Source organism: Vulpes vulpes, chromosome 16, assembly GCF_048418805.1.
Source record: "Vulpes vulpes isolate BD-2025 chromosome 16, VulVul3, whole genome shotgun sequence".
Taxonomy (NCBI): domain Eukaryota; kingdom Metazoa; phylum Chordata; class Mammalia; order Carnivora; family Canidae; genus Vulpes; species Vulpes vulpes.
In genome coordinates, this window is record NC_132795.1 from 11,022,931 (window position 1) to 11,045,706 (window position 22,776).

The 22,776-nt window shown below is 37.0% G+C and overlaps 1 protein-coding gene and 1 pseudogene across 4 annotated transcripts in view; one reads left to right on the forward strand and one right to left on the reverse strand.

Moving 5' to 3' along the window:
- The window catches only part of ERBB4 (erb-b2 receptor tyrosine kinase 4), a 1,095,199-nt gene that overhangs the window by 155,420 nt on the left and 917,003 nt on the right, over positions 1-22,776 (forward strand). The gene's annotated exons all lie outside the window — the stretch shown is intronic.
- LOC112922431 (ATP-binding cassette sub-family F member 2 pseudogene) lies at positions 9,743-16,588 on the reverse strand (annotated as a pseudogene).

Genomic DNA, 22,776 nt, shown 5'->3' on the forward strand with positions numbered 1-22,776 from the left:
GATGAAGGCCCAGGTATTCTAGTCTGTACCAATATTGCATTTCTAATGTTTTAAAGTTACAACGCTTAATATAATTTTAAAATATTGTCAGGATGCTTGGATGGCTTAGTCGGTGAAGCATCTAACTCTTGATTTTTGTTCAGGTCATGATCAGGGTCATTGGATCAAGCCCCATGTCAAGCTCTGTGCTTAGTGGAGTCTGCTTACCTCTCTCCCTCTGCTCCCGCCCCTGCACTCTCTCTCTCTCTCTCTCTCTCTCTCTCTCTCTCTTTCTAAAATAATGATAAAAAACCCCTTTAATATATTTTATATACTATTACTATCTTATTTCATAGTAAAGAAAATATATAGTAAAACCACCTTGCTACTAAGTTTTAGGTTTCCTTTTGTTTACACAAACTGTATTTTTTTGTCCATTTAATACTTTATCTCTTTCATGCATTTATTTTTCCTTCTTGCTAAGTGGAGTAAAGAGAAGGGACCTCTTAGCTCAAAGTGAGACTTTTTGTGGTAGCAAAGTCTGACTTGTATGGCCTAAGAGCAACCAGAATTTTATACTCTGGAACATTTAATGTATTAATCAACTAAATTTGATTGATGACCTTTTAGTGTTCAGTATAATGTTGAATACTAAAGGGAAACAGAAAAATAAGCCATGTTTTCTGTCCTTAAAGCACTCAGAATCTAATTTGGGACACTGAGTAATAGTGACCCACACAAGTCAATACAGATCTAGTGCTACTTCTGTATTTTAAACTAAATGTTATGAGGGCTCTGAGATTCAGGTTCATCATTTGTATAATTGGAATTATAATACCTCACAGAAGTGTTGAGAAGAAGAAAAGGAATAATGTATGTAAATTGTTTAACTGGCCACGTGGCAATAATAGACATTCCAAAAAGGGTAGTTATTGAAATTATCAGCAATGATGGTCACAAATGAGTGAGTACTGGTGTAATCAGGAAAGACTGGATGAAGACAGTAGAATTTGTATTGGACATTAAAAGATGACATATAATGGGTGATCTATGTTTAATTAAATGAAGTAGTTAGAAGGAAATTAAGATGAGTGTAGGCAATGGAAAATGAATATGCAAAAACCACAGATTGAGCATTTGCAAGTATTTGAGATAATAAGAAAACTAGGTTGCATAGAGCAGAGAATATTTAGATAGCTAGGAAGAGTGTAGTCAGATTTTGAATACCTTAAAAGCTAAAGAGAAAGGGAAGGAATTTAGATGACAGAGTATAAGGGGGACCCTCAGCTTGCCTCATCCCTTGAACACAGAACAACATCAGATCATTTTGAACAACTAGGAAATTTATCTGAGTATTAAGAATTTAATCTGCACAATTGAAGGAAGAGAACATGGCAGATACAAGATTTGGAGAAATGAATTGGGGGAGAGAAAAGCTGTGGTGCTCCAAAGGGGAGGGAGCCCTTTTCTTAGAAGTCAGAGAGAGAGTACCATGTAGGTTTCAAATAAGACACTGTCAATGGGGATTTCCTGAGTTGCATTGGAGGAGAATGTCCCCTCCCTAGAGTACATTTGGAAGAGGTTATTTTGCCTCTTTGAGGACAAAAGGCCTGCTGGGAACTATTGAGAGGCCATTCAACAGGAGGGGACAGAGGTGTGTGCCAGAGGACAAATAACCTGGTCCCAGCTTTTTGCTTTGCCTTATCGTAGACCCCAGACACCTACACAGATGTGAAACTGCTTTGTGAGGCAGAACAGTGATAGGCGCAGTGCTGTGACGTTCTCCTCTGGGGGAGGGTAGCGGGTCCGTGCTTTGCCAGGTCGTTTAAGATTTGGAGTTTTGAATCCTATCCTCTGGCCAGAGATAAAACACAGGAGAATTGTGGCACTGGGCCTACCTTCAGGCAGGCATAGATAGGTTGAGAGCAGGGATCTGATGAAAACTTGGGACACAGGAGAGGAGATTGTTTGCTTTTCTGTGAGGGTCTTCTGAATAGCAGTTGCCATGAGTTCCCCTCCCCAGGGAGGGAGAGGGTGGGTTACACCATCTTCCACCCCCTGACCACCAGAATGGTTGGACTTCAGAGAGAAATACAGTGCTTCCAGTGGAGACTGGAGTCATTTACACCAAACCTCCATCCCTGCACTTAATAGGGATATCTTTACTAGGGCAAATGTGACTGAGCAAGTGCAGCAGGCTTCTCCCTCAGAAGACCACCACAGGCTCCCAACATGTACCAAGTCTACTGATTGGTACTCCAAAGCACCAGCTTCAGTTCTGGTGGAAATAGGACCAGGCTTTCTTTCTTTATCTTAATTTATTTTTAATTTAATTTAATTTTTTTTTAAATTATTTTCTTTGGAATCAGACATAATTTTTTGTTCCTTTGTTTCCTTTTCTCATTTTTTTTTGGATCAGGCTTTTTTTTCTTCATTATTTTTCTTTTTTCTTTCTTTTTCTGTGGAATCAGGCTTACAATTTTTGTTTGTTTGCTTTTTTATTCCTTTTGCTTTTTTCTTGGATCAGACCTCTTTTAACCTTTTCTTTTCTTTCTTTTCTCCTTTCTTCGTTTGTTCTTTTAATCTGACTTATCTGAATCAAAGGACAGTAGTTAAAGGATGGTAGAGGACTGACCTATGGGAAAGAACAGCCAAAAGACAGCAGCAGAGTGCACACAGAAACATTTCTTGAAGTGCCAGGCCTTAGACATTGTATGACCCCTTCTTATTGTAGTTTTACTGTCAGGAATAGGAAACATAACAAGCTTTCATAATACGCATAAGACAGAAACCTAGATATAATGAATGACACAATGGAGGAATTCTCACCAAAAGAAAAATCAAGAAGAAATTACAGACAGGGATTTGCTCAAAACAGATATAAGCAACATATCTGAAAAAGAATTTAGAACAGTAGTCATAAGACTACTAGCTGGGCTTGCAAGAAGCATAGGGGACACCAGAGTAACCCTTGTTGGAGATATAAACACCTAAACACTATTCAGGCCAAAATAACAAAGGCTATGCTTGCGATGCAAAACTTATTGCATGTAATCACTTCAAGGATGGAAAAAGCAGAGGATCAAATAGATGATATAGAAGATAAAATTATGGAAAATAATGAAGCTGAAAAGAAGAGGGAAGAAAACTATTAGATAATATAGATTTAGGGAACTCAGCAATTCCACAAAGTGCAATAATATCTGTATCATAGGAGTCTCAGTAGAAGAAGAGAAAAGGGGGCAGAAGATTTATTTGAACAAATTATAGCTGAGAACTTCCCTAATCTGGGGAAAGAAACAAGTATTTAAGTCCAAGAGGCACAGAGAACTCCCCTCAAAATCAGCAAAAACAGATCAACACCAAAACATATCATAGTGAAACTTGTAAGATACCAAAGATAAAGAAAGAATTCTGAAATTAGCTAGGGATTAAAGGTCCTTAACCTACAAGGGTAGTCACCTAAGATTAGCAGTAGACATGTCCACAGAAACATGGTAGGCCAGAAGAGAGTGCAGGTTATATTTTACGTGCTGAATGAGAAAAACATGCAGCCAAGTATACTGTATTTATAGCAAGGCTTTCATTCAGAATAGAGAAGAGATAAAGAGTTTCCAAGACAAATAAAAACTAAAAGAGTTAGTGACTAAACCAGCTCTGCAAGAAAAATTAAAGGGGACCCTTTGAGTGGAAAAGAGAGAGCAAAAGCAACAAAGACTAGAAGGGAATGGAGACAGTCTATAGGAACTGTGACTTTATAGGTAATACAGTGACACTAAATTCATATTTATCGATAATTACGCTGAATATAAGCACTCATTGCTCCAATTAAAAGGCACAGGGTATCAAAATGGATTAAAACAGTAAGACCCAGGGACGCCTGGGTGGCTCAGTGGTTAGTGTCTGCCTCTGGCTCAGAGCATGATCCCAGAGTCCTGGGATTGAATCCCACATCAGGCTTCCTGCATGGAGCCTGTCTCTCCCTCTGCTTGTCTCTGCCTCTCTCTCTGTCTCTCATGAATAAATAAATAAGTAAAGCATTAAAAAAAAAAAAGTAAGATCCATAAATATATTGCTCATAAGAAACTCACTTTAGATCCAGACACCTCCAGATAGAAATTGAAGGGGGGGGCGGAATCCCTGGGTGGCACAGCAGTTTAGCGCCTGCCTTTGGCCCAGGGCACGATCCTGGAGACCCGGGATCAAATCCCACGTTGGGCTCCCGGTGCATGGAGCCTGCTTCTCCCTCTGCCTGTGTCTCTGCCTCTCTCTCTCTCTCTCTCTCTCTCTCTCTCTCTGTGTGTGTGTGTGACTATCATAAATAAATAAAAATTAAAAAAAAAAAAGAAATTGAAGGGGTGGAGAACCATCTATCCTGCTAATGAACACCAAAAAAAGCTGGAGTAGCCATACTTCTATTGGAGAAACTAGATTTTAAGTCAAAAACTGTTAAGAGATGAAGAAAGACACTGTATCATAATAAAGGGGTCTATCCAAAAAGAAAATCTAAAGACTGTAACTATTTGTCACCCCAACTTGGGAGCAGTCAAATTTATAAATCAATTAATAGCAAACAGAATATCATTGAAAATAATACAATAATAGTAGGGGACTTTAACACCCCACTCACAGCAATGGACAGATCATGTAAACAGAAGATCAACAAGGAAACAATGGCTTTGAATGACACACTGAACCAGATGGACTTCACAGATATATTCAGAGCATTTCATCCTAAAGCAGAATACATATTATTTTTGAGTGCAAATGAATCATTCTCCAGAATAGATCACATACTGGGTCATAAATCAGACTTCAACAGGTACAAAAAGATTGAGATCCTACAATGCATATTTTCAGACCACAACACTATGAAACTTGAAATCAACCACAAGAAAAATTTTGGAAAGACGACAAATACAGGGAGGTTATGAATGAGTTAACCAGGAAATTAAGAATAAAAAAATACATGGAAGCAAAATGAAAAAACAAGACAGTTCAAAACTGGGGTGGAACAAAGGTGATCATAAGAGGGAAACATATAGCAATACAGGCCTTCCTTATGAAACAAGAATAGTCTCAAATATACAACCTAACCTTAAATCTAAAGGAGCTGAAAAAAGAACAGCAAATAAAGCCTAGAAACAGCAAAGAAGGAAAACAATTAAGAGTAGAACAGAAATTAGTGTTATAAAAAAAATACATACCAGATCAGCAAAACTAGCAGCTGGTTCTTTTAAAGAATTAACAAAATATGTAAACTGCTAGCCAGACTTATCAAAAAGAAAAGAGAAAGTACCCAAATAAATAAAATCACAACTGAAGCAGGAGAGATAACAACCAACATTGTAGAAATACAAACAATGACTGCTTTTTTTTTGTAAAGACTTATTTATTCATTTGAGGGGAGGAGGGGCAGAGAATGAGAGAGATTCTCAAGAAGACCCCCCACTGAGCACAGGGCCACATGGGCCTTGATCACACAACCCTGAGATCATTACCTGAGCCAAAACCAAGAGTTGAATGCTTAACCAATGGAATCACCCTGTTGCCCTAAAATACAAACAATTATGAGAATATTATGAGCAATTATATGCCAACAAATTGGGCAATCTGGAATAAATGGATAAATTTCTAGAAACATATAAACTACCTGGAATAGGAAGAAACAGAAAATTTGAACAGACATAACCAGCAAACAAATTGAACCAGTAATCAAAAATCTCCCAGGAAACAAGAGTCCAGGGCTAAATGGCTTCCCAGGGGAATTCTACCAAGCACTTAAAGAAATTAATATCTATTCTTAGAGAGAGAGGGAGAGAGAGAGTGCATTTACATGTATGTGTGTAAGTGGTGGGAAGGGCAGAGGGAAAGGGAGAAACTCAAGCAGACTCTCTGCTCTGTTGGAACCACACAACGTTGGATCTCACAACCCTGAGACCATGACCTGAGCTGAAACCAAGAGTCAGATGCTCAGCCAACTACACCATCCGGGCTTCCAAATACCTAATCTGCTGAAGCTGTTTCAAAAAACTAGAAATGGAAGGAAAATTTCCATGCTTATTCTGTAAGGCCATCATTGTCTTGGTTCCAAGAACAGGTAAAGATACCACTAAACAGAATTAAAGACCTATATCCCTAATGAACATGGATGCAAAACTTCTCAGCAAGTTACTGGCTGATTAAATCCAACAATATATTAAATGTAAAAATACATTTAATACATTGATTATTCACCATGACCAAGTGGGAGTTATTCCTGGACTGTGGGGGTGGTTCACATCTACCAATCTGTCAAAAATTATTTGACAAAATAATATTTTCTTGATAAAAGCCCTCAAGAAAGTAGGGATAGAAGAAATACACCTCAACATCATAAATGTCATGTATGAAAGACTCATAACTAATATCATCCTCAATGGGGAAAAATTGAGAGCTTTTCCACTAATGCCAGGAACATGACAGGGATGTGCACTGGCACCACTATTGTTCAACATAGTACTGGCTGTCTTAGCCTCAGCAGTCAGACAACGAAAGAAATAAAAGGCATACAAATCAACAAGGAAGAGAAGTCAGACTTTCACTATTTACAAAGAACATGATACTCAGTAGAAAACCTGAAAGACTCCACCAAAAAACTGTTAGAATCAACACATGAATTCAGCAAAGTTGCAGGATATAAAATCAAAGTACAGAAATCTGTTGCATTTCTGTATACTGACAATGAAACAGCAGAAAGAAAAATCAAGGAGTTAATCCAATTTACAATTGCACCAAAAGCCATTAGATTCTTAGGAGTGAACGTAACCAAAGAGGTAAGAGATCTATGTGCTGAAAACAATAGAATACATATGGAAATTGAAGACGACATAAAGAAATGGGAAAACATTCCATGCTTGTGGATTGGAAGAACACATATTGTTAAAATGTTTATACTACCCAAAGCAATCTACACATTCAGTGCAGTCCTGATCAAAACAACAGCATATTTCACAGAGCTAGAGTAGACATCCCTAAAATTTATATGGAACCAGGAAACACCCTGTAGGCAAAATAACATTAAGAAGAAAAGCAAAGTGATATGCATCACAATCTCAGACTTCAAGCTGTATTACAAAGCTGTGATCATCAAGACAGTATAGTACTGGCACAAAAACAGACACATAGAACAATGAGATAGAATGAACCCAGAAATGAACCCACAACCAAATTATCAACTAGTCTTCCACAAAGCAGGAGGGAACATCCGATGAAAAAGAAATAATCTCTTTAACAAATTGTATTTGGGAGAATTGGACAGCAACTTATAGAAGAATTAAACTGGACTACTTATACCATACACAAAACTAAATTTAAAATGGATAAAAGACTTGGGATGCCTGGGTGGCTCAGCGGTTGAGCGTCTACCTTTGGCTCAGGGCATGATCCCAGAGATGTGGGACTGAGGCCCACATTGGGCTCCCTGCGTGAAGCCTGCTTCTCCCTCTGCCTACGTCTCTGCCTTTCTCTCTGTGTCTCTCATGAATAAATAAATAAAATATTTTTAAAAGTGGATGAAAGACCTAAATGTAAGATAGGAAACCACCAAAATCCTAGAGGACAACACAGGCAACAACCCCTTTGACCTTGCCGACAGCAACTCCTTCTAGACACATCTCTGGAGACAAGGGAAACACAAGCAAAAATGAGTTATTGGGAGCTCATTAAGATAACTTCTGCACTTTGAAGGACATGATCAACAAAACTGAGAGACAACCTATGGAATGGGAAAAGATATTAGCAAATTGAGTATCAGATAAAGGGCTTGTATCCAGAGTCTATAAAGAACTCATCAAACTCAACACCTCAAAAATAAATAATCCAGTTAAGAAATGGGCAGAAGTCATGAATTCTACAAAGAAGACATACATATGGCTAACAAACAAATGAAAAAATGCTGAATGTCACTTATCATCAGGAAAATACAAATCCAAATCATGATGAGATATCACCTCATGCCTGTCAGAATGGCTAAAATTAACAATTCAGGAAAAAAATAGATGTTGGCAAGGATACAGGGAAAGGGGAACACTTTTGCCACTGTTGGTGGGAATGCAAACTGGTACAACTACTTTGGAGAATAGTATAGAGGTTCCTCAAAAAGTTAAAAATAGACTACCCTACAACCCAGCAATACACTACTAGGTATTTGTATCCAAAGGATACAAAAGTGCTGGTTCAAAGGGGCACACACATCCCAATGTTTATAGCAGCACTATCAATGATATCCAAATTATAGAAAGAGCCCAAATTTCCATTGATTGATGAATGGGGATAAAAAAGATGTGGTATATATTATATACAATGGAATATTACTCAGCCATCAAAAAGATTGAAATTTTGCCATTTGCAACAATGTGAATGGAACTCATATATTATGCTAAAAGAAATAAGAGAAAGACACAAATCATTTTACTGCTATGTAGAATTTTAAAAACAGATGAACACAGGAGAAGAGAAGGAAAAATTAAATTAGATAAAAACAGAGAGGGAAGCAAACCATAAGAGACTCTTCACTATAGAGAACAAACTTGAGGATACTGGACGGGAGGAGGGACATGTTAAATGGGTTATGGGTATTAAGGAAGGCACATGTTGGTGTCATCACTGGGTGTTTTATATAAGTGATGAATCACTAAATTTTACTCCTGAAATCATTACTACACTATATGTTGGCTAACTTTATTTAAATTTAAAAAAAAATGTAAAAAAAAAATCTAAGGAGAAAACTCACATTAAACTTGTCTTGAAGTAGTAAGGGAACAGATAGTGATGCTTAAATAGGAAAGTGTTATGGTAATAGTGATATGTAAAGATGAATCTGGAAATAGTACATGGGAGGATTCTAAGAGGCAGGTGCCGGTAAGTCCAGCAAGATGGGGGACAACCATGAGCAACTTTGCCAATTGAGGCTGGACGTTGAAAATGTGCAGGATGTGCACATAGGAAGCAGGCATTCGTTGAAAAAGTGCTGGGAGTTGGTAACATGTTCTACTGCTATTTCTAGTTTGTTTATGGCTTCTTCTTTCTTTATTGGACACTTTGTGGATGACACACAGGTCTAAAAGTTACATGTAAAGATGAATCTGGAAATAGTACATGGGAGGATTCTAAGAGGCAGGGATCCCTGGGTGGCGCAGGGGTTTAGCGCCTGCTTTGGCCCAGGGCGCGATCCTGGAGACCCGGGATCGGATCCCATGTTGGGCTCCCGGTGCATGGAGCCTGCTTCTCCCTCTGCCTATGTCTCTGCCTCTCTCTCTCTCTGTGTGACTATCATAAATAAATAAAAATTTAAAAAAAATAAATAAATAAGTATTTAAAAACCAACCAGGACTAAAGCCCTGGTCCAGAGCTCCAAACCAGAAGCAGAAAGGAATGGGGGCAGTGGACTGGGGGGTATTCTTCCAACATCACCAAAGCCCAGAGGAGGACCCGAAGCTCTTTCACAGGCCAGCCCAGGATGTGGGCCGTTAGGCTGACCCTCAGGTGCCTCTGGCTGCATCCCTGTCAGGTCAGTAACCAGCAAGGTGCTGACAGAACAGTCAGACAAGTCCAGACATGGACAAAAGTAACTGGAAGGACAGGAGCCGGACAGGTACTATCCAGCTGTAGATAAGATCCAGAGTGTGGCTAAGGCAGGTGGGGACAGGGGAGGGGCTGGGGAGCAGTACTGCAGCAATGCAGGAGTGTGGCCCCAAAGGCCCGGCCCAGCCCAGGCAGAGGCTCACACATTGTGGGTCCTCCTGGTGAGCTGGGGCTCTTCACCCACCAGCGTGGACTTGAGGTGCTCCTTGTAGGCCAGGATATCTCCAGGCCACTTGGTGATTGTCTGCTTCTCACAGACCCAGATTTCCTGGGCAACCTGCTGAATGAGTCTGAAATCATGGCTGACCAGCATCATACCCACCTCAAACTCATTGATGGCATCGGCCAGGGCGTCGATGGTCTCGATATCCTGGTGGTTAGTGGGCTCGTCCAGGAAGAGCATGTGGGCACTGAGCCAGGACAGACACACTCGGCCCTTCTGCCCATACACAGGTTCCGAATTGGGCTCACTTGCTGTTTCCCAGTGAGACCATATCTTCCAATGATCTTTCTCATTTCTTCCTTCTCCTTGATCTCTGGGTAGTACTTCATCACGTACTCCAAAGATGAGAGGTCTAAGTCCCGCTGCTCTTGTAAATGCTGATGGTAACGTCCTATCTTGACATGAGAGTGTTTTTGGATGGTCCTATCAGTGGGTAGTAGCTCTCCAGTTAGCAGCTTCAGAAGAGTTGACTTCCCTGCTCCATTGGGCCCCACCAGAGCCACTTATCTATCAAGATTGATACCAAATTCTAGATTGTTGTAGATGCAAGGCCCATCTTTTGTATACTTGAAGTTCACATTTTGCACCATAATGACAGGTGGAGGAATCTTGCCACATGGTGGGAAATAAAATGACAGTGTATTGTCCCTCACGACCCTCTCTGTCAGTCTAGATGCCATCATTTTCTGTAGTGTTTTCTCCTTGCTCTGGGCTTGCCGGGCCAGCTTGGCACTGCCATGACCAAATCTAGCAATGTAGTTCTTCATGTGTGCAATCTGATCTTGCTCCCAGTGAAACCTCTTCATCCAGTTCTCCTCCAGCTCCAGCAGTGTCTTCACATATTGGTCATAATTACCCGTGTTATGCTTCAGTTTCTTTTTGTGCATATGAATGATGTTGGTACAGACACCATTCAGAAAGTCCTGGGAATGGGAGACGAGGACCAGGATGCACTTAAAAGTCTTTAATTCTTCTTCCAACCACACAGAAGCCTCGAGATCCAGGTGGTTGGTGGGCTTGTCCAGGAGCAGCATGAAGGGCTGAGTGAAGAGGGCTCTGGCGAGGGCAACCCTCATTCTCCAGCCCCCACTGAAGTCTTTCAGCTTCTTGCGCTGCATGGCAGGAATGAAACCCAGTCCATGCAAGATCTGGGAGGCCCTCATTTCCACCTTGTCAACATCCAGCTCCTCCAGTCACTCGTAGAGCTCCATGAGCTTCTCACACTCAGCATCCTCATGAGCCAGCTGCTCAGCCTCCCTCTCCGGCATGGCCTGCTCTGTGTTGACTTCCATCACACACTGCAGAGGTGTCTTGTTACTAGAGGGCATCTCCTGAGTCAGATGGTAGATGTCAATGTGCTCAGGGATGGGCACTGCCCGTTTCCCAATAGCAGAGAGCAGCATGGACTCTCTAATTCCATGTAAGCCAATGAGGCCATAATGATGGCCTGAGTTTAATTCCTTTTGGTGTCACTGATTAGCTCTTGACCATGAAAGGTGAGGGCGAGGTTGATAATGTGGGCTGCAGTACTGTTGGGGTGAGAGGCAAGGACACCAGTGACAGCTCGAGCAGCAGCTTTCTTCATCTCAAAGTCCTCTAGCTCCTTGGTCAGAAAATCCACTTCTGTGGTCTCTCGGCCATTGGCCTCCTCATTTTTCTCCTCTGCCACCTGTGGTTCTGTGACAGTATCTTCATTTTCTTCGTGTCCCTTTCTGGGCCGCTGTCGTGCTTTGGCAGCTTCCTTCTTTTTGGCTGCCTTCTTGGCCAGGTCAGAGGGCGTGGTGATGAACCACACGGGTACGAAAGTGTTCTTACAGGGAGCTGGGCCTCACTGCTCAGCCTCTGTCGCAACCTATTTCTAATTTATATTCAATTAGTCTCCAGTGATTTTTTTTTTAAAGGATTTATTTATTTATTTTTGGAAAGCGAGAGAGTGCAGGGGATAGGGGAAGACAGACAGAATCCCAAGCGGATGCCCGCTGAGCCTGACACAGGGCTCAATCCCAAGACCCGAAGTTCATGACCTAAACTGGAATTAAAAGTCGCACTCAAAAAAAAAAAAAAAAGTCGCACTCAACTAACTGAGCCATCCAGGCACTACAGTGATTTTTAAGATTACAATGCTTATTACATTAACAGCCAGCTAAGAAAAAAAAAATGTTATGTGGGGTAATAAAATTAGGTAATAAGTATATTCAGTTTTAGGAAACTTATTGGTGCAAATTTTTGATATTTGATAAGTTGAAGAATAAGAACTTGAATAAATAGACCTACTGATAAAAATGTATCATTTGTTGCTATTGACATTATGGTTGAAACTATGTGAACAAATACATACAGTATTTAAGGCAATCAAGGCTCAAGGGTTATGTTTTTTTAACAGAAATGTAAATGGCTTTCATGATTCTGAACATTAAAATATTAATAAGATTTGGGGTTTGAAAGTAGGAAGATTAAATTCCTAAAGTAATGGGAAGTAAAAATGAGAATAATATTACCAATATGTTATACATTTTCTTAATTTCCATTAATTTCAATGAAATTCATTACCCCTAAAAGTTTAAAATTCAAGGCCCAGGATATTTTATATATCACTTTTAAAACTTCCACAAAAATATCTTTAAAGTGATATATCTTATGATTAATTCCCTTATATTTCCAAGTAGCTATCAATGCGAGTTACCATGACTAAATGTGTGTCATTCTCCAGGCTGATGTCTTATACTCTTCTACATTTAATCTTTGGTCAACTAATCATTTGATTAATTTATCTGTTTTATCTATATATTTCTTTAATTCTTCATTTTATTTTCTACATTTCTCAGGCTCCTAAAAGATTTCAAGAGGTAGGATTTTAAAAATGGTTTTCTAAGACATGAAAAAAAATACTACCTACTTTGAACAAAATTAGTATATTCCTTTCAAGAAAAAAAAAAATCTATACTGCTAGAAATCTAGATTAAATAAACTATCTCCAATGGATTGATCAGATGCATACTATAAAACATATTTTATCATTAAACTAATGTTAAGGTTCAGATCAAAGAAAATTAATATTGGTAAAGAATAAATAATAGAAAATTAAAAATTATCAAAAAATTTTAATCTTGGATAGATACTTGTATCTTTTAAGATCTCTTACTTTAAAATATTTCCTTTTTGTGTTTTCTTTCAATGCTATGTGGAAGAAAAGGAAATTTAAGTGTAAGGATTACAAAATCAAATGCATAACAGGGCCACACAGATAACATAAGTCAATGAAGAGAAGTATGATCAACCCTGTCACGGGAAAAATGTAATGTCTTGTCATGAAAGAGGCAATGCCACTCGGTTCCAGCTAGTACCATGCAAAAAATATTAGCCCATTTTTACATGAGCTTCTAATTTATCAAGAAATTAATATCTTTTTATGAACTCTCTCCCCACTTTTAAGCGTTACAAGTAATTTGAGAATTTTAAACAGCATAGAAGCCAAACAAAATATAAAACGGGCCTTGTTTAGCTTGTGGCCTGGGTATTTTAGCAACTTTCGTTTTAGAAACTTCTGAATCCTAGATCAGTGCACCCAAGTTGCACATCATCCTTTTCCAGCCACAGAAGAATGTGGTCAGCCACCGTGCGCCCACCAGCCGCTTCAGCAGCGCCACCACCAGGGCCAGCTCCAGCCTCGGCCAAGGATCTGGCTCCCAGTTTGTCCCCACCGTTTGCAACGGCTGTGAGGTGGTAGATTCAACAACATCGTCACTTTGAGGACCCTGCTTTCCTCCCCGACACAGCTGTTCCCTGGAACCTGGTGCAGACCCGCATACAGGCCAGGAAGAAGTCAGCTGGAGCACTGCAATAATGCCACCCCCATGCCCATCCCCAAAACCCACTTACTCCAACCCTTCAGAGTCAGAAGTCAGGGTCCTTGGCCCAGCAGCCTCTGCAACAGCCACCAACTGTCCTTGCAGCGTCTCCCCTCCTTGCTAGGCCCAGGACTCCAAAGGAAGCAAGCCAGGGTCTACTCTGCCCTGGAACAGGATGGCTGAGGACTGTGGGCCCCAATCCCCAATCAGCAAAGGTGCTTCCAGCCCCACCTCTCCTTCCTTCTAGGGCCTTTTTAATTTTTTACATAAGTTCTTCTGGGATGGGGAGGGGGGTTTTGTGGGGGCCATCCCTTCCCTGCATAGTAGTTTGTCCTGTGGTTTATTTTGTATTATCTGTAAATAAAGTGTCTTTATTAAAAAAAAAAAAAAACAAAAAAAAACTTTGCAAACTTTGATGTCCATTGCAAAGATTGTTAAAATGCAGATCTTGTTCAGAAGGTTGGTCTCAGGTCTGAGACTGCATTTCTCATGAGCTTCTCAGGTGCTACTGCTGCTGTTGCTGCTGGTTTGTGAGCCACATTTTGACGAGTAGCGTCCTGTAGTGCTAGTCCTATAGCAGACCTTATGCATCTTCCAACCTGGGTGTGATGATTGGCCTCATCTCAGAAGACAATTCCCATTGACTGGTAATGATTACCAGGAATAGTTTGTCTACTGTGAGCGAGGAAAAAGTAAAAGAGTGCTGTCATGTGTGTCTTATATTCACCATCCCTGAGTTAATTTGGCCTTCTCAGTTTACAAACAGGTTCAGAGAGCTTAAATGACTCCTCCGCCTTGTACATCTAAGTGTTTACACCACAAAAACTAGTATTTCTGGAGACTATATTAGTATGCTTGCACTGCCATAACAGAATCCCACAGGCAGAGTGACTTAGACACATAAATTTATTTTCTAATAGTTCTGGAGATTGCAATTTTAAGGTGAAGGTACCAGCCACACAGCTTTATTGTGAGTTGTCTCTGCTAGGCTTTTATTTTATTTACTTTATTTTTATTTTTTAATAAAAAATATATATTAAATATATATATTTCAGAGAGAGAGAGAGAGAGGGAGAGAGAATGCAGTGGAAAGGGCAGAAGGACAGGGAAAGAGAGAATCCTCAAGCAGATTCCTCCCAACTTACCATGGAGCCCCAGAGGGATGGGTCCCAGGACCCTAACATGACCTGAGCTGCAATCAAGAGTTAGATGCCTAACTGATTGAGCTGCCTGGGCACCCCTGGTAGGCTTTTATTTTATTTGTTTAACTTTTTTTGGTCAGATTTTATTTATTTATTTATTTATTTATTTATTTATTTATTTATTTATTTATTTATGAGTGAGAGCAAGAGAGCACAAGGAGGGAGGAGAGGAAGAAACAGGCTCCCTGCTGAATAGGAAGCTGATGCAGGGCTCTATCCCAGAACCCTGGGATCAGGACCTGAGCCTGAGGCAGACACTTAACCCTTTGAGCCACCCTGGTGCCCCTCAGCTAGGCTTTTATTTTATTTATTTTTTTTATTTATTTATTTATTTTTTTGTTCTTTGCACTTATTTTTTTTTTTTATTTTTTTTTAATTAATTTTTATTGGTGTTCAATTTACCAACATACAGAAAAACACCCAGTGCTCATCCCGTCAAGTGTCCACCTCAGTGCCCGTCACCCATTCCCCTCCAACACCAGCTAGGCTTTTAAATGCCTGTCTTCTCTTTGTGTCCACATATGGGTCTTCCTATGTGTACGAGATTGAGAGAGACATCTCTAGTGTCTTCTTTTCTTCTTCTTCTTCTGCCTTATTTTCCTTCTTTCTCTTCTTATAAAGAAACTAGTCCTATTAGATGATGTCCTACCATTATGACTTCATTTAATCTTAGTTATTTTCTTAAAGGCCCTATATCCAAATACAATCATGTTGGGGGTTAGGCCTTCAACATATAAATTTTTAAGGAACCCAATTCAGTCCACTACAGAGAGATTTTATTAATTTCAGGTTAATTTATACAACTGTAATTAATCATCATTAATAAAAACATACTATTGAATGCCTTCATGACTTTGATAAAATTTTGTGGAACAGTTGAAATCTATTTAAACAAACATCTGTTCTTTTTTATTCATATGATTTTAATCCATAAAATTGAATGCAGAAAAAAATTTTAAAGCAATTTTTATATTATTCAAATAGGGATACTACATGTTCTAAGTTATGTGTCCTTATATTTATTAGTGATACTCTTGTGGCAAGATGTGTATCATTATTGAAAAAATAATTTAGAAATGTTAACAGAAATCTGTTCTCATTTACTCTTTTTATAACAACCTTCTCCAAGAGCTCAACAGTGTGGTATATGATAGCTGTAGACCTTGCTGACCGAATCTGTATACTCCATGATCCCAAGCTTTCCTGTAAAGAATCTTTATATCCTTAACATTGAAAGGTGTAATTTGTACCACAGAGCTGGTCAAGGTCAATGTTCTTTCTCCCCACCAATAACTTCTATATCCTCTGTGAGAGGTAAGCTATTTAATGAAGCTGAGATAATAACCTAATTGTCATTTTACTTCATTATTGCTTTGTGAGAAAGTGATATTTGCAGTCTTACCAAGCTACAAAATGAAAACTGTCAAGATTCTTAATGTAATTGTGGTTTATATCAGATACACCATAGTGAGCATCAGAGACAGAATTAGTATTAGAATACCTGTTTCAAGTTCATTCTTATTTTGTAAATAGTATGTACATGGTGTCTAAGCAGATTTTGTCAATCAAATTTATGTCTCTTTAGAACAGTTGTGCCTTGAAATGGTGATACCTGCCTTCTTGACCTCATTGCTACTGAATGACATGTGACACATATGTAGAGGATTTTTTGGATCTGAAGGGGTTGTGTATGTCATGTACTGAATTGCCATTGTTAATTTGGCTGATGTGACTGGGCAGGCTTTTTGCCTTCAAGAAACAACGGAGTAAAGACAGTTTTCCTCAATAGGAAGCTATTCTTGGGACACTTGGGTGGCTCCATGGTTGAGTGTGTCTGTGTACCTTCAGCTCAGGGCGTGATACCAGGGTCCTGGGATCAAGTCCCACATCAAGCTCCTGATGCAGGGAGCCTGTTTCTTCTTCTGCCTGTGTCTCTGCTTCTCTCTGTGTGTCTCTAATGAATACATAAATAAAATCTTTGAAAAAAAAGCTACTCTCATCAACATATGCTTGTGGTTATACAAATTTTAGTAAATTTAAACATATTTTTTGCTCTTTGTGTGCTAGTTAGCTTGAAAACATTATTTTGATATATAGATGGAAGAGTGTTAAACATGTATAAAATGGTGCAAGGATATCATTAAATATGAAACAGATTTTACTGACTTATCAAAGACTATTTGTATCCTATATGCACTTGTTATTTTAGTTTTTTACCCCATAAAATTGTTTGTAATGGAAAAATACTTTTATTAAAATTAAGTTTGAAATGAAGTTATAAGTTTTTATTTTCTGTACTTGTAGTTAATTCAGTTTGAGTGATAGTGCTGAATTTGCAATAGATTGTCAATACTTTTAATGATACTTGGTTTATGGTCCTTAATATTGTTCCATTTTCTATAATTTCATTTTAGAATGGTTACAGCTTTCTTTGCATTGTTATAACTTTTTTGCTTCTGTTTTCCTCTAAGTCTTATGATTTATGTATTCTTATTTCTGCTCTAAATGAGAATGAACACATTTTCCAAAACAGCTTTTAAAAAACCTCATCAGCACAAAAAGAAAACTTCATTTAATCAAGAAAATCAAAGAGTTCACAGGATAATTTGGGTGTTTTATTCTTATGTAAGCTTATATATCTTTGAAAATTTTTGTTTGGCTAATTTAATTATATGTCTTTGAAAATCTTATTTTGTGATTCTCAAAGAATGATATTAGTTACGTATTCTAGATGACAGAAAGGCTAATTCCAGGTTCAGAAATTACAAGCAAACATATTTTTTCATTCCTTTTTTTTTCACTTAAAAAGATTTTGACTTTCACAAATTATGTGATTTATTTAAGCTTGAAGCAGAGACTGTAATCATTCATAGTTAGCAGTCTGTTATACACACACACACGTACACGCACACACACACAAAACTAATCTGTTACAGCTTCCTAATTCAGAAGACTGCCCTCCCTGTCTCCCACTGAAATAAGTGATCCTGAATGGATAGAGTACTGGCATGCATAGAATGCAAGTCAGTCTTAATAGCCAGAATAGTGTATTTTGGGGATGGGGGAGAATGGAATTTATTTAGAGTCTGCTCACAGCTTAATCTGCAACCACAAGTGTCAGTGGCCTTGGCTCTCACTCCCAGCTTCTTTTGATGAGCCACAAAACTTTTTTGCCCTCTCCTGAATAGAGAAGGTATAATTTGCCATAATAATCAAAACTTTGTATCATTATGGTCACAGCTGATTCAGCTTTTTAATGGTACATTTAAACGGGGAAAAATAAGTATGAACCTTATGGGAGAGCTTACATTGTTTGTCAGCCTTTTTATTCCCTTTCTTTGGTGTTTTGTTTTGCTTGTAAAGGCTGCCCAGTTGTATTATCCCTGGCTTCCCTACTCTGCAAATTGCTGACTGAGAATTCTTTATTAGCACTAGTAGGAGTCAAGGGGCTTTAGACAGAAATTCATTTTTTTGAAAGAAAAAAAAAACAGATTCTAATTGGGCACAGGACAACTTGGAAAAGCATAGCATGCACAGTGTAAAAAATTTTGGCAATACATGCTCTGAATCACTTCCCGAGTATTATCCCATCTCTTTCCTCTCATCTCCCTAAACAATCAACTAGCTGTATGCTAGGTTGATTCAAAAGAATGGCTAATTGCAGAAGGAATTAGAACTACTCAACAAAACCAAAGTAAGAAGTTGTAGCTCAATATTGAGATATGCAGTATTCCACATTTGAAGTGAATTTTTACTAGGTCTAGATTCTTCAATAAACTGCCAAGTATATTTTTTTAAGACTTGTGGAATGGTGCCATTCCAGAGTGCCAACTACATGGGTTTCATGATTTCTCTTAAAATACTCAACATATTAGCATCGATAAGTATACTTACTTATACCCTGGATCTCCTTCCCATTACCTATGTGATATCTGTGAGTCAAGTTCAAATCTATAGAGGAAGAATAAGAAGTTGGTAGTTCTAGAAAGATTTAAAAATCTGAATATAACCTTTCATAGAGGCTGGTTTAGCTGTGGTATAATTTCACAGTAGGTTGAAAAAGAAAATAAAGTGCATATCCTAGAGCTGAGAAATTAAATATATATATTTTTAACTCTTGATAGATTATGCCTATGCTTATTTGGTACTGTGTCCATTTAAACATGAAAGATCAGTTACTTTGCACAGCTAAACAGGTGATATTATTACATGTATTGGTTTACTCAAGTAGATAAAATGTACACTTTTATTTGTTCTCTTGCATTGAAAAATGCAACAAAATTGTATTCCAGTGTAAATTCTTATATAAATTGATTCATCTGACAAATGTTTATGCAACTGCTTTCCAAATAAATATGCAGGTTTTTTTTTAAGAAAACAACAAATGCAGTTGCCTTAAATATATTTGCTCTCAAGTGTAAATTATTTTAATTTGTCTTTTAAATAGATAGCTGGCTTTGGTTTATTCTTATCTAAGTTTATTGTTGGATTTGAAAGTTTCATGATAAATGAGACTATAACATTTGAAATATTAATAATTCAGCAAAATAATGATTGTATTAGATTTTTTATTTGTCATCCATATATTTTACTTTTCAATGAAGAATATACAATGTATTTTGCCAATGATAATGAGGTAAAACAATTATCAGTCAAATATCTGTTTATTTTAGTACCTAACTTTAGTTATACCAAAATGATTTTTTCCATAGTAATGTCTTAAAAAGATATAATGAAAATAAATTATTTTATATTGTATATTATGCAGAAAAGTCTGCATATGCCATTTAATTGCACAATTATGAAAATTACACACCTTTTTAAATTATATTATCTAACAACATTTAAATTTTTAAAATATAGGTTATCATCACATAAGTATGACTCTGGTGTATATACCTTGTATTCTAATTATAATGGAATATATTTTAAAATGTTAAATGTAATATCTGCTGTTAGTCATTTTATAGCCAACACATATAATATGCAATCAGTGAATAAAGTTTTTCATGTTTTGAATTCAAGTGTTTATATGTGTTTGTAGGCATGTAAAATATCTTTTTAATTATGATGGCTCAGATGGGAAAAAATCAGATAAATGGACTGCAAATGACATTTGGGAATTGTATATCATAATTAAATTTCAATTTTTATAATTAGACCTGTTAAATTACAGGTCTTTTAAAAAGTATAACTTTTTCTATGAGAGGAATATATAGATACACAGTTGTATATGTGTTCTAAGTTAAATTCTTGTTGCTCTGAGATCAAAATTGCAAAATTTTATCTAACATTTCTATTGAATTATTTCTTATACACTAAAGATTGTGTCGGCAGTGACTATGTCATGATATTAATGAAGTTTTCTATTTGGGAAATATGGCTATTCATAAGCCATTTTTAAAGTTTAAGAATGAGATATAGCATTACTTGGTATTGTAACTCATCAATGTCTGTGAGTGTATTAGGGATAAGTATCAGGAGAAAAAATCATATTAAATAGCTTAAATGACAGTTTTATGTTTTCTCTTTACTAGACAGATTGTATTAATTTTTAAAGAGCGGAAACAAATTTCTAGCACATCAAAATGGATTTGTACCTAAATAGAAATGATATGTGAGTATATGCCTAAAAAAACAAAACACATTGTTGATGATCTATAAGAGCATATATTATAAGTGCTATTATCTTTTCTTTAAAATTAGCAGCTGAGTTGGCTTGTTCCTTTGCTTAACTTATTTTGACTTCAAATTAAGCCTTTATTTTAGTATATTGTTGGAATTAGTTAAATATTTGGAAGTCATGATTTTGCTAGATTCAACCAGTAAAGAAAAACAGAAACATAGCTATTGAATTAAAAACTTTATAATAACAAAGTAGAAAAATATGTGTAGCTAAAAATGAGATTTTTTTTACAACTCTTTGAAATGTTCAATTATTTATCTCAAATATTTTTATAACCTGGAAAAAATTTTCTACATGAAACTATTTTTAAATGTTATGCCTATACAATTGTATGCCTTCTATGGCTACAATTTATTGTACATATTCTATATATTAAAATGCTTATTAAGATATTATATATTGATCATGTAAAAGATACACTTATATGTAAAATGTTGATACACCCAAAAGTATCAGAGTATTACAGTATATAATCAATTTGATGGTGCAAATGTATATGCCTGAATAAGTGTATTTCCCTAATATTATTGATTTCAATTTTAATTTTCATAATATTTTATTAGTATATATAGACAAAGAGTGAATCCAGATCCTTTGTGTTGTGATTTAGTATAATTTATGTTTATCTCTTTTACCCACGGCTTCAATATCTTGGGTTAGAAAAGCTAGTTATCCTGTTCTACTCCTCTTTTCAAGGTATATAAAAACTTTCATATTTCTGCTTTTCCATATTAATCAAATGATGTTATGATAACCATGGGCCAGTCATTGCCAAATAGATATCATTATCCTTTTTTGTGGACAAGTGATTGAGAATCATGGTGGTTAAATAATTTGCCTAAGGCAATATAGCTACAGTTGCCAGAAATATATTTCAAATTAGTGACTGGCAAGCTACAAACCCCTTGCTCTAACTATTATTCTAAAATAGCTATAGAAAAGCTTTCCTCTAAGCATGCATTCTCTGCACTATGGATTTTGTTTTCTCGTATAGAAAGTCTGGCCCAAATTTTTTATTGATTATATGAATGCAAGTGAAAGAGTTGATTTATAATAATATTCTGAAGTGCAGTGTGCTCTTGAAGGTCAAAATTTCAGTTATGATATTTGCTTTACAGCCCATATTCAAAATATCTCCTCTTGAATATACCAACTTCAGAAAGAGCCACTCTGTCTTGAGGTCAGCCTTCTGAGAGAAATCAATGCTCATTCAGTCTGAAATATTTATTCAGTCTGTTTGACTAGTGATGTCTAGACAAGTGGTGCGTTTGACCCAACTAATGTAGAACCTCCTTGAAGGCTCGTCTATTTGACCAGTGATGTCTAGACAAGTGATATATTTGACCCACATAATACAGAATCTTCTTGAAGACCTAAAATCAAGATAGTTAAGACTTTATTCATTTAATCATATGCACCATATTAAAATTTTGTTATACAAAAGCTGGTTTATATTGAAACTTTTCCATAGTTTAAAAAATCTTTATAGGGTTTAAGGATGGCACTGGGATACATTTGAGAGGACACATTTGTAAAACTTAACAGTTTAAACAAACAGACTTAACCTCTTCAGTAACTGCTATTTGTTTAGAAATTGTTTCTCAGGGGAAATTTTTCGATTACAACTCAAATTATGGCCAATTCAAGAAGTATGTGCTGCATATTAAAATACCCTATTAAATGTTAGTTTATTTTTCTTCTCTAAGAAACTTAGAAATATTAAAGATGACCACTTTCTGTGATGGAAAATAATTGTCTTACTCTTCTTAAAATCCTACGAAATATTTATACCATGGTCATTAACAAAAATAGTGTCTACTAAGTTCAGTCATGTAACAACACTGACTTCTGACCCATAATGTACTAAATATTAGAACAGATATTATTACTAAGACATAAAGTTGCTTAAAGAGTTTGAAGGGAAAAAAAAGAGATTATTTCCAATTGCCAGAGGGAAGCAATAACAGATGGTTTGTGAAGAGATTTAGATATGAAACTTGGAGTTTCCAGGAAAGGTAGACCTGTAGAAATGGGGGCCGGAGGATAGATATGCAATCAGAAGTCATGTATTGAGGCCAGGGTATGGGAAAGGGCGAGGAGTGTATGACACCGAAAAGTTTTGTTTTACTTGTGCACAGTAGCAGAATGGCTGAGAAAGATTGGAAGTTAGCTCTGGAAAGGTATTATGAACACTTTGGAAGCCTCCAAGATTCT